This window comes from Athene noctua, unplaced genomic scaffold (assembly GCF_965140245.1).
Source record: "Athene noctua unplaced genomic scaffold, bAthNoc1.hap1.1 HAP1_HAP1_scaffold_125, whole genome shotgun sequence".
Classification (NCBI taxonomy): domain Eukaryota; kingdom Metazoa; phylum Chordata; class Aves; order Strigiformes; family Strigidae; genus Athene; species Athene noctua.
Genome location: NW_027437602.1, coordinates 230,001 through 235,000, shown reverse-complemented (window position 1 = coordinate 235,000; position 5,000 = coordinate 230,001).

Sequence of the window (5,000 nt, the reverse complement as noted above, 5' to 3'; positions counted from 1 at the left end):
CCGTGCGACCGCTGGCATCGACCGGTGTCTGCGTCCGCGTGGGGTCCCAGCACGGCCGGGTCTCTGGCCGGCATTCCCGCCACCCCCTCCCGGCAGCCCCCGCGCTCCCCGCCGCCTGCCCCTTGTGACGTCACAAGTAGCCGAGGAGGGGTAACAGGGCGCTTCCGGGCCCGGGCTCCCGAGCTGCCTGTGACGTCACGCCGTGCCCGAGCGGGCCCTGGCTTGAAGCAGGCGGCGGCTCGGGATGACACGGGCACCCGCGTAGCTCCAAGGCAGGGAGCAGGCCGTGGCCTGAGCCTCTCGCGGCGAAGTCACGCCTGGACTAGGACGTGATGGGCCTGGGCCGGGCCGTGGCTGGTGGGCTCTCACGCGAGGGGGTCTCCTGCAGCTTTCGAGCCGGTAGGCAGGCCGGCGGCGAGGCGAGGCCTGGCTTATGCAGCGCCCCTCGTGATCTCACCTTCAACTGGGGAGGCGACGGGGCCAGCGCAGCTGCCGGCTAGCGTACGGACGCGAGGGTCGGAACCGGCAGGGAAGAGTTCGGCTGAGACGGGATCGAACGCGGACCTGAAAACACGCGACGAGAATCACGAACGGAGAGGTCAAGCGGAAGCCTGACCAGCGCTAGGGCATCGATTCAGAAACGGTTCAGGAGCTCACGCTCTGCCCACGCACGTGCGCCCGCCTGCCCCGCACCCCCACAAGCTGCCCGGCCCGAAGCCGTCTGCCTGGGGCTGCCCGCGCGCGCACGCGTATACGGCCGCCCCCCCATCCCGCCAAAGCCGCCCCACCCGCCACGTGCTTCTCCGTGAGACCGGCGGCGCCCCCCCAACACCGCCGCTTGGCCCGCGACGAGCCCGCCCCCCCCCCCCCCCCCCCCCAACCCTCCCGCCACCAGGTTCACCGTGACACCGGCCGCCCCCCCCACCCCCCAGCCCACCCACCCCCCCCCCGCCACCCCCCGCCCCATCCCACCCCCCCACCCCCCGCCCCCGCCACCCCCGGGGTTCGCGAGGAGACCGGCCGCCCCCTACCTCCGGCCCGCTTTCCACCAGCAGCAGCACATTGGCCGCTCCAGGGAAGGAAGGCGGGAGACCTTAGGACCCAGCGGCGTCGCCGCCGCCGCCTCCGTGCCGGGGGGCCCGGAGGGGCCTCCCGCCGGCGGCGGCGATGATGGGTGGCGCGTGTTTTGGACGCTGAGCCCCCGCAGCTGCCGAGTCCCTGCCGCGCCGTGCCCGCGGCCCGGCTCCCCGCCTTCCTCAGTCGGTCGCTCGGCCGCCCGCCCTCCTGCCCGCCTGCTCCGTTCCCGCCCCGGGTTGAAAGCCAAACGAACGCCGAAGGGGTGGGAGGGAGAGCAGCGACGGGGCGGGGGTGTGTGTGTAACAACAGAAACCGCTCCCCACCAACACCACCCCCCCACCACCCCCCCCCCCCCCCCGCCCCCCCACCGCCGCAACGAGCTCTGTCGACCCCCCTGCCGACCCCCCCCCAACCCCCACCCCTCCCGCCACCAGGTCCACCGTGACACCGGCCGCCCCCTGCCACCCCCGGGGTTCGCGAGGAGACCGGCCGCCCCCTACCTCCGGCCCGCTTTCCACCAGCAGCAGCACATTGGCCGCTCCAGGGAAGGAAGGCGGGAGACCTTAGGACCCAGCGGCGTCGCCGCCGCCGCCTCCGTGCCGGGGGGCCCGGAGGGGCCTCCCGCCGGCGGCGGCGATGATGGGTGGCGCGTGTTTTGGACGCTGAGCCCCCGCAGCTGCCGAGTCCCTGCCGCGCCGTGCCCGCGGCCCGGCTCCCCGCCTTCCTCAGTCGGTCGCTCGGCCGCCCGCCCTCCTGCCCGCCTGCTCCGTTCCCGCCGCGGGTTGAAAGCCAAACGAACGCCGAAGGGGTGGGAGGGAGAGCAGCGAGGGCGGGTGGTGGTGGTGGTGGTGGTGGTGTAACAGAAACCGCCCCCGATCCCCCACCCCCCAGCCGTAGTGCTCCGCGGCGCCGAGGAGGCTGCGGTCGGTTGGCGGCCGCACCCACCGCCCTGCAGCTCCGGAGTTGCAGCGGTGGGGCGGGGACCAACGGCTCTTCGGGCGCGCGGGCGACGGTGGGGGTCGGGGGGCTGGGGGGGGTGGGGGGCTGGGGGTGTCTGTGTGTGTGCGCGTGCGTGCGTGCGTGTGTGTGTGTGTGTGTGTCTGTGTCTGTGTGTGCGTGTGTGTGTGTGCGCGCCTGTGTCTCTCTCTCGCGCGCGCGCGCTCTCTCTCTCTCTCTCTCTCTCTCTCTCTCTCTGTGTCTCTGCGTGTGTGTCCGAGCTCGTGTGTGTCGCGGCGGGGGGGGGGGGGGGGGGGGAACAAACAACAAAACAACAATCCGAACAACACACACACACACACACACACGCGCGCACACACCCCCACACCCCCTATTCCCACACATAAAGCCCGGGAGCCCCCTTCCCACCCCCCCACCCCAACCCCGTCGAAAAAAACCTAAACGCGAATGCCAGCGAGCGCCTGGCAACGCCGGGACCCGGACCCGGACCCGGACCCGGACCCGGACCCGGTGAAGGGCGCCCGGTGCCCACGCCTCTGCGGCACAGCGAAAGGCGGGGGGAAAGAAACAAAATAAAAACACACACACGCACCCCCACCCCCCCCCCCACCCCCCCTCCCCCGAGACTAAAGCTAAACCCACGCTGCGAAACCAAAAGCTGAAGCCGAGGACCGCCCGGCAGCGCCGGGACCCCGACCCGGCGAAAAGCGCCCGGTTCCCGATGCGAACTCGCTCCAGCGAGACGGGCGTCTCCGTTGGGGGTGAGGTGCGGGGAACGTCGCCGCTTCTGCCGGGTCCCCTGGCAGCCGCGGGAAGCGGGGGGGGGGAGTGGCGGGCGGCGCCGTGCGGCGCGGAGTGGCGCGGCGCAGAGGGGCTGACTGGCGGCCGAGGGGGCGGGCAGCGAATGATGCCAGCGACTGCATGGCAGCCAACGGGTCGGGGCGGGGGGGTGGGGGGGCTGGTGCTGCGTGCACATGAGAGCGCGGCGGGGCGCGGGGGTGCGGGGGTGCGTTAAGAAAAAAAATTTCCCTTTTCATTTATTTTTTTTCGGATTTCATTGGCATCTATCGAAACAAAAATGTCTCGCACGACGCGGCCGCCAGGTCTACCCGCCTCCGGGGCGTGAAGCGGCCGACAGGTCTGCCCGCCTCCGGGGCGTGAGGCGGCCGTCAGGTCTACCCGCCTCCGCGGCGTGAGGCGGCCGTCAGGTCTACCCGCCTCCGCGGCGTGTGGCGGCCGTCAGGTCTACCCGCCTCCGGGGCGTGTGGCGGCCGTCAGGTCTACCCGCCTCCGGGGCGTGAGGCGGCCGTCAGGTCTACCCGCCTCCGGGGCGTGTGGCGGCCGTCAGGTCTACCCGCCTCCGGGGCGTGTGGCGGCCGTCAGGTCTACCCGCCTCCGGGGCGTGAGGCGGCCGTCAGGTCTACCCGCCTCCGCGGCGTGAGGCGGCCGTCAGGTCTACCCGCCTCCGGGGCGTGAGGCGGCCGTCAGGTCTACCCGCCTCCGGGGCGTGAGGCGGCCGTCAGGTCTACCCGCCTCCGGGGCGTGTGGCGGCCGTCAGGTCTACCCGCCTCCGGGGCGCGAGGCGGCCGTCAGGTCTACCCGCCTCCGGGGCGCGACGCGGCCGTCAGGTCTACCCGCCTCCGGGGCGTGAGGCGGCCGTCAGGTCTACCCGCCTCCGGGGCGTGAGGCGGCCGTCAGGTCTACCCGCTTCCGCGGCGTGAGGCGGCCGTCAGGTCTACCCGCCTCCGGGGCGTGAGGCGGCCGTCAGGTCTACCCGCCTCCGGGGCGTGAGGCGGCCGTCAGGTCTACCCGCTTCCGGGGCGTGAGGCGGCCGTCAGGTCTACCCGCCTCCGGGGCGTGAGGCGGCCGTCAGGTCTACCCGCTTCCGGGGCGTGAGGCGGCCGTCAGGTCTACCCGCCTCCGGGGCGTGTGGCGGCCGTCAGGTCTACCCGCCTCCGCGGCGTGTGGCGGCCGTCAGGTCTACCCGCTTCCGGGGCGTGAGGCGGCCGTCAGGTCTACCCGCCTCCGGGGCGTGAGGCGGCCGTCAGGTCTACCCACCTCCGAGGCGACCGGCGGTGGCCGCTAGGTGTACCCGGCTCCACGTTGCCGGCGGCCGGCTCAGCGTCCGTAGAAAGGGCTGCCAGGTCTACCCGGCTCCGTCGGGACTTAGAGCGCGGGCAGACCTGTTGGCTCCGGCAGTTCCTCCAAGGGGTCGCTGTTTCGCGCTGCCTCCAGTTAGGTCATCGTAAGAGGCGGCGTCTCTGCAGCGCCTCCCCCGCTGGCAGGCAGACACTGCCTTTAAGCGCCCCTTTCCGGCGCGGACCCATATTCTCCTTATATAGGGGCACGAGGCGTCTCTGCTCCAGACAAGCGCCACCGAGCGAGGGCACGCGGCTTAGCCGGCCAAGTGGAATGCTGGGCGGCCGCAGACGGTGGTTTCCCCCGGGGAATTGGGCACGGTTCTCAAGCCGGTGCTCTGTCAGGCGAGCGTGCACGGAACCGAGAGCACCCAGAGAGATGCCGAACGGCACGAAGCCGGGCGGCGTTGGGGCGGTCGCTGCCGAGTGGTGAGAAAAGGACGGGCAGAGGTGCACGGGAGAGGCCGAAGACCGGTGGCCGGAGGCGGCTGGCGGCACTTGAACGCTGGATACTGGGGGGGGGGAGCCGAGCTGTGAGACTACCGTGGGTGGTTACCCCCGTCCCCCCCCGGTCCCCCGAGAGCCCGATGATGGCGGAGGGGGGGAGCGCCGGTATGTGTGTTGACACAGCGGTGCTCCGTACGGTTCCAGCCCGTCGGGGGCTGTTGCCCAGCTCCTTGAGGGGGCCTTGGGGATGGGAGGAGAGGTGGCGGCGGCGGCACCTGCTCCCTTTGTTTGCCGGCCTTAAGCCGGAGCCCGTGGCATGGGCACGCCACGGTTTTGGCTGGTCGCGGTGGCCGGCAGCTGGATGCAGACGGCCCGGGGGGG